This window comes from Danio rerio, chromosome 22, assembly GCF_052040795.2.
Source record: "Danio rerio strain M-AB ecotype USA chromosome 22, GRCz13ab, whole genome shotgun sequence".
Classification (NCBI taxonomy): Eukaryota; Metazoa; Chordata; class Actinopteri; order Cypriniformes; family Danionidae; genus Danio; species Danio rerio.
In genome coordinates, this window is record NC_141042.1 from 19,063,960 (window position 1) to 19,078,019 (window position 14,060).

At 36.7% G+C, this 14,060-nt stretch overlaps 1 long non-coding RNA gene across 1 annotated transcript; it reads left to right on the top strand.

Annotated features, from left to right (window-relative positions):
- The first annotated feature begins 2,623 nt into the window (after nt 1-2,623).
- Nucleotides 2,624-12,535, top strand: LOC141380307 (uncharacterized). The gene is made up of 2 exons (XR_015521899.1): nt 2,624-3,008; nt 10,608-12,535. It is a non-coding gene; the product is annotated as an uncharacterized LOC141380307 (long non-coding RNA).
- The last annotated feature ends 1,525 nt before the right edge of the window (nt 12,536-14,060 follow it).

Here is a 14,060-nt window from a genome sequence, read left to right on the forward strand (position 1 = left end):
AGAATTTTTTAATGTAAACATCACATGTGCAATACAATTTACTAATTATACAAATACATGTATACAATATGTAAATATACTAAAAATGATTTAAAATTTATACAGAAATATGTGTATTTAATATACATTGTTTTTAAATATTTAATTACATTTAAAAATCTAATCAAATATGTTAGTCAGAACAATCCAAGATTTATTATACAACCCCATATCTCGCATTATGAACAGGCAATGTTATTACTTTAAAGATGTGACCTCGTTTTACTATTACTTAATGGTGATGTAACCGCTGTGTCTGTAATCAGCCTTTTGGCTGGAAGCTATTAGCAATCATATTCGCCTCAGCAAAATGTCCTTGATGGACAATGCCATGATAGGGCATATTTGTGCATGATTGCCCTCTTGTGCAGGTGTAACACAGCAGTTGTGCGTCAGTCTCTTATAGCCAAGCTCTAAATATCCTGCTATCCATGGAGAGGACAAGCTGTTCTGCTCGAGCACAGGCTGTTGTGTCCCTCTCCAGATGAACATCATATCTACTGGCGACCAGAGACCCTCTGTAGCACCATTAAAGAAAAGCACATGTTGACCTGCTTTCATACCAGGCTGTATCCACTACACCAGCATGATGCTGTGTGAATAATGAGAGTAACTTCCTTTACAATGTAAGCAATCTAGTAATTTTAAATCTGGGTGTCATTATTATCCACCGTTTATCTATCCAGTATTAACCCTTTATAGAGCACTCATTAAAATACTCATCGGAAAAACATGTTTTTGACGAGAGTCATTAGGGTCATTACTTTTATGATTATGATTGATTTTTTATTATTCATTCATTCATTTTCCTTTTAGCTTAGCCCCTTTATTAATTTGGGGTCGCCACAGCGGAATGAACCGCCAACTTATCCAGCATATGTTTTACGCAGTGGATACCCTTCCAGTTGCAACCCATCACTGGGAAACACCCATACACTCTCATTCACACACATACACATTGGACAATTTAGCCTACCCAATTCACCTATAGCGCATGTCTTTGAATTAGTGGGGGAAACCAGAGCACCCAGAGGAAACCCACGCGAACAAAAGGAAAACATGCAAACTCCACACAGAAATGCCAACTGACCCAGCCGAGGCTTGAACCAGCGACCTTCTTGCTGTGAGGCGACACCACCATTCCACCCTAAATTACTTATGTATTTGTTCATTTTAATGTCATAACCTTAATACAATGTAAAATGTAGGCTATTATAAAAAATATATGTTAAATTTAGTTGACACCCGTCTATACAAATTGATGGGTTGTTGCAACCGAATGTTTGGTCAAATATTGACACACCTAACCATTTGGTTAAATGTGTGATTTAAATTAATTTGGAAAAAAAAATATGAATCCAATGTTAAGTATGCATATTTCACCCAACATTGGGTTACAACAACCCAGCAATTTTTTTTAGAGTGCATGCCAAAGGAACATTCAACATTTAGCCAATGTCCAGGCCTAGAGGGAGCACTATAGCTTAGCAAAGATAGATCATTAAATTGGATTAGATGATTAGCATCTTATGGAAATATTATCAGTTGTTCTTTTCTGGGCCGATATGGCTGGGAAGCTATACGTTTAATAATGGAAATTTAGTTGCTGTGTTAACATTATATTAAAATACATATAAAGTAGCACAGTACATACTATTTATGTAATAAAAATGCAATTAGCCCTACATTTTGCTTAAACACCTGTGATGTTATTGCAAAACAGGCTTGACTGAGCAAATTGCTCGGTTGTTGTAACCTAATGGCGATGCAGTGGTGCAGTAGGTAGTGCTGTCGCCTCACAGCAAGAAGGTCGCTGGTTCAAGCCTCGGCTGGGTCAGTTGGCGTTTTGTGTGGAGTCTGCATGTTCTCCCTGTGTTTGCGTGGGTTTCCTCCGGGTGCTCCAGTTTCCCTCACAGTCCAAAAACATGCGGTACAGGTTTATTGGGAAGGCTAAATTGTCCGTAGTGTATGAATGTGAATGAGTGTGTGCGGATGTTTCCCAGAGATGGGTTGCGGCTGGTAGGGCATCTGCTGCAAAAAAACGTTCATTCCGCAGTGGCGACCCCGGATTAATATAGTGACTAAGCCGTAAAGAAAATGAATGAATGAATAAAAAAAGGTGCATATTTGACCAACATTGTTACAACAACCCAGCAATTTTCTTAAGAGTGCTTGCTAAAGGAACATTCAACTGTCTTTCAGCCAATCTTGAGACCTGGAGGGAGCATTATAGATTAGATAAGCATAGATCATTAAATTGGATTAGACAATTAGCATCTTGTGGAAAAATGATCAGTTTTGATAGTTTTCCAAACAACAGCTTGACCCTTCTGTAGTAATATTGTGTACTAAGAAACCGATAAACCGATGAAAAATTAAAAGTTGCTCTTTTCTGGGCCGATATGGCTAGGAACTAGGCTATACAATTATTATATATAGGCTAATAATGGAAATTTAGCTGCTGTAAAAATTGTGCTAACTTTATATTAAAACACATTAAAAAAATAACACATTAGGCCTACATAATATTAATGTAATAAAAATTTATTTAGCCTAAATTATTGCAAATGGGCTTGAGCATAACGTCATAAATAAGTGCCCTTTTATAAACATGACGTTATCGTCCGTTGGTGTGCATATTTGGCCGTTAATATCGTACTTGTAAACGGTTTTATAATGCGCGGAACACGATTCGGACGACATGTCATCCTCAATATTAACACTCCACAAACAATCAAAGTCTAAAGCCACAGGATATGAGCGTGGGGTGTTGTCTTGTTGTGGTGCGCTGTCGCTGAGGTGAGCTGGGAACGCAGCAGCTGGAGTGAGTGAGTCTCTACCGGTACACAAACAACACTCGTTGCCGTGGGCGTGTACCGGCACTCTGTGATTGACGCACTTCCACTCCACCCTCCTCCCGCCGCCTCCAAAGAGGTTCCGCGGATCCCACAGGCCTCCATTCATACAAGGTAAACTGGTACAACACAATGCTGCCCTGGCAACCTAACCACACCGCCGTCGTAACCGTACATGAGGGAATGTCGGTAATGACCTGACTGGAATTACAAACTTCCTAAATCATTATTCGGATATACTGTGTAAACACAAAAAACAATACTAGGCCTATATAAATAATAGATTAACAATAGAGGGAATACGTTTGAAATCCCATGTCAAACATTTGCTTGAAGCGAACTGAAGCTTATGCTACATGACTGACAGACGCTGATGAAAAACCAACTTTGCCCATTAGCGAGTGCAGCGTGTATTATAATTTTGTTTGTGTTCACTGCCTTCCTGCAGGTTGTTATACTAATTAGACTTTTACGAGCCAATTATACATTACCGATGCCAACGAAACATTCCTGTTTTCTTGTCTGCCCTCCTCTCTCTTAGCGCTCAGAGAGTTGCTGATCGTCACGTTGATGGACGCAATATTAATCAAGTATTTACAGAAAGGCTTTCAAGATGTGCGCGCCTCTGAGAATGATAATATGATGAAAGCTGCTTTGATGTAAGGAGATGGTTGATAATTTACCTGGGGGTGGAGAGAGGAGGGAATACAAATCATGACAGGAAGGTATTTTAGAGATTCATAGCTACACCAAATTTGACAAAATCTGCCAAGAACACGTCTGGGTGATTTATCACTTCAGAATCAATTGAAATAAACGGAGGAGTTGTGCTTTTTTACTGCCTTGTCATTACTGTAACGCAGCAAAAAATGTCAATATTGCTGATTAAAAAAAATAATATAATATTTTAAAACAAATCACATTACAAAACAATAATGTATAATTGAAGTGATGAATGGTAAAAATGGCAAAAAATGTAAAAGATATCTGACATAAAGTTAAGATATATTAGTTATATCCTCACACATTAACAATAAATTTGTTGTCATTACCACAACGCAGCATTATTATTATTATCGTTGATAAAAATAATATATATTTTTAAAATCACATTATAAAACAATAATAGCCTATAATGTATTAATGATGAAAGGTGAAATGGCAAAATATAAAAAATATCTGATATAAAGTGAATACATGAGCAATTCCATGCAAATTTAAACCTTGCCATGAAAAAACAAAAAGTTTTCGTCAAAATAGCAAAACTGTTTCTGCATTTTTTTGTGTAAACTTTTTTATGTAGGCTATGTTTTATGTATTTTATGGTGCTTTAAAAATGCTCAAAATTGTTTCTATCAGTGTTCTCAAACAATTATATTTGATTTTCCAAAGTCACATAAGTGGCAATTTCAAATCCTTCACATCCATAACGGAGAGATGTCACAGCCATAACGACACTTTTTCCTAATAAATGCAAAAATGTTAAATAAATAAAAGCAATTATGTTTGTTCCATAAAGAGCCAACTCTTATCCTTTGTATTAGCATTGTTTCTTTTGGGTTGTGCAGTTTAATTCACAGAATATCTAAAGTATGTTGGATACTGTAAACCTGCAGACTTTTTTTTTGTCACATCCATAACGCATGTTTATTTTCTTATTTAAAATATGAAAATGTTTACAGATTGATTTTTTTCTGCTCCCACAACTCTGTGGCTAGTTGTTTTGAAAAATATAAAGAGATGTTTCAATATAATGTTAACATATACTTTCTATGTGAATTCATGTTTCGAGTTTTTACTGCAAATGTCACATCCATAATGCTGGAACTGCTCATATCTTATATTATATATATTAGATCACATTATATCCTCACACATAAATAATAATGCAAATTACAAATTATACAAAATTTTACTCATGAATCATTCTATTCTCATTAACACTTCACAAACTACTAATTTCCATAACATCAATAAAATGAATTAATTTTTATGAACAATTTACTTATTAATCATAATTGTATATTTTAATCTAACTGTCATTACCTTCATGCAAATTATCTATGTTTTTGGTTTGTGGTTCAGAAAAGACAGTAGAGAGTCTATAAGTATAATCTAGATCAGTGTTTCTCAACTACGTTCCTGGATGACCACCAACACTGCATATTTTGGATATCTCCAGCTTTGTTGCACACGTTACAGGTCTTTCAGTCCCTGCTAATGTGCTAATGATCTGAATCAGGTGTGTTTGGTTAAGGAGGCATGGAAAATGTCCTTCAGTAATGTGGTTGAGAAACACTGATTTAGATACAATATACTCATGAGAATATACAGGATAACTTGGTCCACACGGAATCTTTGCACACAGAAATTAAACTCCAAACTGTTCACAAATATGACCATCCCAATGCAAATAAAAATATCTGTACTATATTCAACTTTCATGTATCATTACCATAATGGAAATAAAAAAATATTTTCTTATTAGCAAAATAAACATGATAATTTAGGTGATGAATTATTATTTGCAATTATTTATTAATAATTTTATTATTTGTTAATGTCAAAGTAATTAACGAACAATGCACGAGAGAAAGACTCATTATCATTATCATAATAGACATAAAAATATTAATATAAACTAATAAGGTAAAACATGACCTATAGTGTAATTTTTTTAACAAATAATTTTAATATTTGATAATTTCAATGTCATTACCATAAGGCAAAGTGAAGAATTATTATTTTCATAACCATTAATTATATAATGACATACTTGAATTGTAAAGTCTAAATGAACCATGTTAATACTTGCTAATATCAATGTAATTATCATAAGGAAAGGAAAAATCACCATAATCGACATAAAACAAATCAAAACAAAACATAAATTTCAAGGACTTAAAAAATCTGTCATTAGCGTAACTTAAATATCGATAATGTATGATTACATAAATTATGTTAGTATTTCATTAATTTATTCATTTTCATCCTGTCTCCACAGTGCAATGAATCACCAACTATTCTGGAATATGTTTTACGCAGCGTATACCCTTCCAGCCACAACCCAGTACTGGAAAACACCCATACACACTCTTACTTATAAACCACGGCCAATTTAGTTTATTTAATTCATTTATAATGCATGTCTTTGGACTGTAGGGGAAGCCGGAGCACCCAAAGAAAACCCATACAAACACGGGGAGAACTTCACATAGAAATGCAACATAGGCTCATTCTGAATACGGAGCCCTATATACGTTTCTGGAGATCATAAATTATGTAGCCAGAGCTACATATGGCTACATTTCATTTTTAAAATGAACGCTACGGGGCGGTATGATGTCGTTCCTTTTATACGCTTACCAGCTGACTGCTTACCTCCGCATGGACGGCTTTTCCGGTTATACCAGTTTGTCAAGTTAGCTCGCCATGTATGTCAGCGGACTTGAGGCGCAGAGAGGAGTTGACCATGATGACGGGGTTCCAGTCCATTAAAGAACAGTTAGAGAAAGCGGGTAAGACAAAATCTAAATCCAAAAAAACAAAATAAACAAGTAAATAACAGGGTGAGAATGTGTAATAGGTAAAAAATCAGATGAGGGCTTTTCTTTTTCTGTATTGCTTTTGAAAATTTTTGGTTGGGTTTAGGGAAGTGGGTGGCCAGGTCAATCAATACTATTGGTTGGGTTTAGGGAAGGAGAAGGGTGGGCCAGTCGGTCAGTTAGTCACTCAGTCATTCAGTCAGTCAAACAGTCAGTTGACAGCCGCCCCTGGTGGGTTTACGTGAGAACAGCTTGGCGAACGGTACTCGTGAGAAAAATTTGAGATCACAAAAAGCATACATAGTGGCCTCTGGTGGATTCGTGAAAACAAAAACTGAAAAAGACGTAGCTCCTGGGACATATTTAGCACTCTCTAGAAATGCATATAGAGGTACGTTTTCAGAATGAGCCTGGGTTGCAGAAATGCTAACTGGCCCAGCCGGGACTCAAACCAGTGACCTTCCTGCCGTGAGGTGACATTGGTAATCACTGAGCCATCGTGCAGCCTCATAATACTATTCATTAATATTAAAAGAAAAAAAAATCACTCATCGTATTAATGAGAATTTTGTAGGAGAATGAGCGTATATGTTGTAAAATGTCACAATGCAAACCATATAATTTTGTCGTGATTTATCACCATGACCTGTTTTTTTGTGTGTATGAGACTCACACACCTCCATCATCATCCAGATAAACACAAACATGTGCAATTACCTCTTTGTCACTTCAAACAGTTACACAACATTTACCGCATACCACTCGACTTACTGACTATCTCTGTCAAACAACACGAACAAAGACATCACTGTGCAAATGTTCAAAAACACACAAGACAATCGGAGAGAAAAATAACCGACTACGAAATTATAAATAGACCCCTGTCCTGGTTTGATCCAACACCTTTTCTCTGATTTAGATAATTAGGCTGTGTGACTCACAATATTTCACTCCATGTACTGTCCCTTTGGATGAGCTGTCTGAGTGAAGAGGCATGTAGAAGTGTGTGTGTGTGTGTGTGTGCATGTATCATATCTGTGTGGGCTCTAATGTGTGAGCTGGGGGAGAGAAAATGGTGTAAAATGAACAACGGCAAAACAAGCCAAAAACGCAAAAAGCTTTTTATTTGCAGAGCTCGGAGGATCAAGTGCATTACGTACATGTGTATTTCTTGTACATGTGTGAGTCCGCGGCCAAACAAGCGCGTGTGTGTGTATTGCGCCAGCCCACGTGGGTGTGTGCAGTTTTAGTAGGAGCTGAATCGATAACCTGAGGGCAGGGAGTGGAGACGCACAAGGAAATGCAATTCTCTGGTCGCCCACCTCTTCCTGTCCCGCCTCCTCACCAGCAGCCCACAGACCAGCTCGGCCTCTAAAAAACCTGTTTGATTGGGGGAGAGGAAAGGAAAGCAAACAAACATGTGATGAAACAAATAGATGGAGGGATGCAAAGTGGCCATCAATTGGAGACGCTTTGATGGGAAATGTACGGCGACACCTTGGAGCAACAACACCGCCTTTGTTTGCAAACCCTCTTGTGTTGCCTAACAATCCAGAATTCATTTCGCCGTCTGATTCAGTTGCCATTGTTCTGTGCACAATAAGATAATGCGCTTGAGTCAGCACCCTGCGCTTGTGCCAGACGTCTGGCGTGAAGTTTTATTTGCGTAATATAACAATGCTGCATTTCTGACCTGATAGTGCATTGTCGTAGGTAAAAATGAACCGACTTCCTGTGAACTCGCTAGATTGTGTAACTCTTTTGAGGAAATCGGTAAGTCAGCAGTTTCTAAACTGGTGGGTCATGACCCAGAAATGGGCCGCAGATTACAAAAAAAGCAACTAATCATATTTGTGCTTGATTTAACTTTTTGTAGCAGGGTGTCTGCAGGGTCTTAAAAAGTCTTAAATTCACTGAAATAGTGTTGTTGTCTCAAATCTACTGCTTTAAGAAAAAAGTAAAGCTAGGATCAAGCTGACACTCAATCACCAATTATCCATCTCAAAACCTTTTTTTCTCAATATTTTATATTTTATTGCAAAAACATATTACAACAACGATAAGACATTTTTCTCCAGCAAAACCAAAGCAACACATCCCACATGATCTTTTATTAATACAAAAACTATTTACAGAAGTAACCTGGCCATTAGAAAAAAAACCTTAGTGTTTAGCCCCGTATAAATCTAAAATTTCATTCATAATGGTCTTAAAATGGTCTTTCAAGTCTAAAATTTACTGAATATTGTATTGTTGTCTTAAATCAACTGTTTTAAAAATAAAGCTACCCAATCAGGCGGACACCCTATCACCAATTATCCATCTCAAAATTTTTTTTTTTTACTATTTACATTTTTTTTTTTACAATTACGTTTTTTGATACAATTCACAACAACATTTAGACATTTTTACAGCAAATTCTCCAGCAAAACTAAAGCAACACATGATCTTCTATTAATACAAAAACTATTTACAGAAGTAACCTGGTCATTAGAAAAAATCCTTAGTGTTCAGTCTTGTATAAGTGCAAAATTTTATCCAAAATGGTCTTAAAAGAGTCTTAAAATGTCTTAAATTCACTGAAATGTTGTGTTTTTATCTTAAATCTACCGCTTTAAAAGTAAAGCTACCCAATCAGGAATAGAAAACTTGAAAATACATTTGACCACCCCTGTAAACGTCCATACCATTGTGAATGCATGTTTGCGCCAAACATGCGTTCACAAAACATTGTGTGTTCACAAAACATGTTTCTTGTAAAATAGGCATCTGTAGGTGTCCATGAAATTAGATACATAGTTTGTATTTTTATTACACATGCTTGTACTTAAATAGTAAACCAAAAAATAAAAGGCATATTATCAAATATAATCAAAATTATGAGATGCTTTATCCAATATATGTTGTTGCTGAAGTCAAACATCAAAACAACAACTGTATTAAAACACAATTCAAAGTAAAATATGACCCAAAACATCATTAAATATGTACTTTCTAAATTTTAGCAATTTTTTTATATATTATAAATGTTTAATATAATATAATATAATATAATATATTATAATATAATATAATATCCAGTGATGAGTTGCAGCTGGAAGGGCATCTGTTGCATAAAACGTAGCTGGATAAGTTGCCGGTTCATTCCACTGTGTTGACCCCTGATTATTAAAGGAACTAAGTCGAAAAGAAAATGAATGAATGAATGAATAATGTAATAAAATACATTATAACATAATAAATGCAATAATATTTCCAGTTTTTTTTTGCAAACAACTTATCTTAAATCTCGAAAAAAATAGCCATTTATAAATGCCAAAATAAATGCTAAAAGACAAAAAATGTTATCAATATTAAGCAATAAAATGTTTTATCACATATTAGATACAAAAAATAAAAGTACATTTTAATAATAATAATAATAATAATAATAATAATAATAAAACTATTCAAAACTGAAAAGAATAGAATGCACACAACTTCCATGATACAGACACAATATTATTGCTACATTCATAGCCAATCAGAATCCAGCATGCTTTATAGAACTGGAACATTTAAAGCTGCAGACACCAAAACGGAATTTCATCTAATAAAACATATATAACATCTGGCGTCACGGTGGAACAGTGGGTAGCACGATTGCCTCACTGCAAAAAGGTTGCTGGTTCAAGGCCCACCTGGGTCAGTTGGCATGTCTGAGTGGAGTTTGCATGTTCTCCTCGTGTACGTGTGGGATTCCTCCGGGTGCGCTGATTTCCCCACCAGTCCAAAGACATGCGGTACAGGTGAATTGGGTAAGCTAAATTGGCAGTAGTGTATGTGTGTGAATGTAAGAGTGTATGGGTGTTTCCCACAGATGGATTGTAGCTGGAAGGGCATGTGCTGCGTAAAAACATATGCTGGATAATTTAGCGGTTCATTCCACTGTGGTGACCCCTGATAAATAAAGGCACTGAAATATATATCATCCATCCAACAACACACTCTACATTGTACATTGGATCACTTAAGTTCTTCAAAGCCACTGCAGTGGCATAAACACACCAGCAGGGGTCTCCCATTGATCAGCTCACATCTAGCGCCCAACAAATAGACGACAGCCTCTTGAGTAGCTGATCCGGCGAACGACAGCTGTCTAAAGCAGGTTTATGCTCTTTTCCTACAGCAGGGCCTTCACGTCACCTCTGATACCTCGCACGGTAGACCTCATTCCAGGAAAGACCAAGAGAGCGAACAGCTGCCCTCCTCCTTAAATCCCTAAGCCAAGTGCAGTCATACCTTCATATGCCCCCTTTGGACCAACACATTCAACCTTCCACCCACTCATGAAGGAATGGCGAAAGAGGGGTGAACAGGGATATCATGTAAAAATGCTGGAAGAGAATGATGTTATATCACGAAAATAAAAACGGCTGCAGAGAGGAAGGAAAAAGAAAAATTGGGGGGAAAGAGAGTTTGAAGTCATGGAACAAATCCTGGATCCCCGTTCTGTGCCTCATGCAGAACTCAAGCTTGTTTTGTCATGCGCCGAAACGGACCCTCAGGTCATGCTGCATGCCTTCACAGCACACACACACACACACACACACAGGCTTTTGTCTGCAGATGGAAAACAGCATCGGTGCACTCACTTCATGGAAGGAGAGTTCATGGCGAACAATATATGTTCTCGAAGGCCGCGAGATATGTGCATTTCAGAACATTCCTTTGATGTCAAGTGAGCCATGAATCATTTCAAAACCGAGTATTTGTTACGCCTCAGCTGAATGTTTCACCCTGGTGAACAGAAAATGGCAAAAGTTGAGGTTTAGTTCAAGGGGTTGTCACTTTAGTTTGGGAAAGTAATCTGTAATCATAATCAGATTAGCTTTTCTATGGTTTGTAAGAAAAAATTGATGCCAGAAAACCAAAACTTTTATGGATAATTGACTACAAATGGAAAGCTTTGTCTGGGTTTTGATCATTCACTTATAGCACAAGGGTGCAGCCTGAAAATGCAAATGTTTGAAAATGGGTTTTAAAGGGCTATTTTTTCAAATCTAAATCTATTCAAAAATGTTTTGAATGTGCCATCTCAATGTAAACTACACAAATGTGGACTTTGTGAAAATTTAATTTAAGGAAAATGCACATTACTTGGGTGCTTAACAACTAAAAACAACTATGGATAAAATAAATTTTTATCTGCTGTAAAAATGGTCATTTTAAAATTGGTGTTAAAGGGGAAAGAAGGTCGCTGGTTCAAGTCTCGGCTCAGTTGGCGTTTCTGTGTGGAGTTTGTATGTTCTCCCTGCGTCAAGTGGGTTTCCTCCGGGTGCTCCGGTTTCCCCCACAGACATGCGGTACAGGTGAATTGGGCTGGGTAGGCTAAATTGTCTGTAGTGTATGAGTGTGTGTGAATGAGTGTTTGTGGATGTTTCCCAGAGATGGGTTGCGGCTGGAAGGGCATCCGCTGAGTAAAAACATGCTGGATAAGTTAGCGGTTCATTCCGCTGTGGCGACCCCAGATTAATAAAGGGACTAAGCTGACAAAAAAATGAATGAATGAATGTTAATGAAAATTTGCTCCTTTTTGAAACCAGCCCCCAGCGGCCAGTTGCTGAATTGCAGTTTTAGTTACTTCCCTATTTGCTTCATGGAGGAGAGCAAGAGGTTGCCACTTGCAAAGACCAACTACAAAACAACATAGATTTCATCCCAGTAATGATTAGAATATTAAGTAACATTACACTCCATGAAGATTTTTTGTACATTTTTTTCTGTAAATCTATAAACCTTCTGAGCTCTGAACTTACTTTGGTCAACTTTAAAATGATTTTCTCAGTATTTTGATTATTTTTTAAATATTTTCAAATAATATCATTCAAAAATATATAATTTTGGCATGTATAGTCTTTCTGTGTGAAAACTCCCAGCGGAAGGAGTATTTCAAACATTCACAAATTATAATATGCTACATACATATACACACTTTCCCAGTGATGGATTGTAGCTGGAAGGGCATCCGCTGCGTAAAACATATGCTAGATATATTGGCGGTTCATTCCGCTGTGGCGACTCCAGATTAATAAAGGGACTAAACCGAAAAGAAAAGAATGAATGAACATATACATACTAAATTCCAAAAGAACAGCCATACCAAAACAGTGACTGCACAGGAGAACAACATTATAATTAAACAATGTAAATAATACACTAATCAATGAATGAAACAAACATTAACAGCTAATTGCAATCAATTTCTTAATAAAAGCTCAAACAGATGTGATAGTTACTGATTTGTGTGCATTATATTTATACTTATCAGTATTGTGAAGGGGCTTTAAACCTCAATAAATGTTATTTTCTAACATGCATTTTTTTGCAGCCTCATTACTGCAATGATTGAAACTCAGTCCTCATTGACATGCAGTACACCCTCAAAGCTCTAGGAACTCAGGGAATGTCTGTAATAATTTGTGTCTTGCCGGCGCTGGGCGTGAATGATTTTCCATCAAGAAATACTAAGGAATGGCCATATTTGGTATGCAGGGCTGGTGATTTCCAAACGGGATGCACAGAACCTTGAACACGCACATGCTTAACTAACTTGCACACAGTTAGGCATGAGATATCAGGGTTCGGCTCTGTGTAGGAGTCATTTGAACTCAGTCCGCACAAGCCAGGGCAGGTGGTGTTGACAGAGGACATAATGACCTCTCTTTAGGCACAGGTGGCCTGGAGCAAGGCCTCTCCTCACTGAGGTATCCCATAAAATACATGCAGGCATTACTATTTCAAGCCAAGTACAGAGTGCTCTAGGATGTTCCATACTGCCAGTAATTCATGTGGTGGGCAGGGTAGCCCACCAAAACTTTATCCCTACATTCCTTGCTGTGAGTCAGTCAGCATGCAATTTATTCCTATAAGTCAGCAATGAGCATGTAACCAAAAAAATGCAATCGTTATTTACTCACCCTCGTCTTGTTCCCGCGTTTCTTCATTATGAAACACACACAAAGAAATTTGAAGGGCTAAAAACCCTAAGATTTACATGTAGCCATCATTGTGTCACATCACTCAAACATTACATGGTCAACTTTGGCACACTGCTAATGGTCTCTATCGCTGATTTAGCTACAAAACATAATTAAAATGATCAGTTATGGGTAGGCCCACACGGAATCTGTGCGCACAGAATTCTGCAGATCTTTAGCCCACCAATAATTCTGTTTATGTACTTGTGTAAATGTGTGTACATTTATATTTATTCAGTTTTTAAATTAATTTCAGTAATAATATTAACTAATATGAAAATGTTGATATACAGTTGAAGTCAGAATTATGAGCCCCCTAAATTATTAGCCCCCCATTTTATTTTTTCCTCAATTTCTGTTTGACGGAGAGCAGATTTTTTTTCAGCACATTTCTAAACATAATAGTTTTAATAACTCATTTCTAATAACTGATTTATTTAATCTTTGCCATGATGACAGTAAATAATATTTTACTAGATTTTTTAAGACTTCTTTACAGCTTAAAATGACATTTAAAGGCTTAAGTGGGTTAACTATTTTAACTCGGCAGGTTAGGGTAATCAGGCAAGTTATTGTATAGCGATGGTTTGTTCTGTAGACCA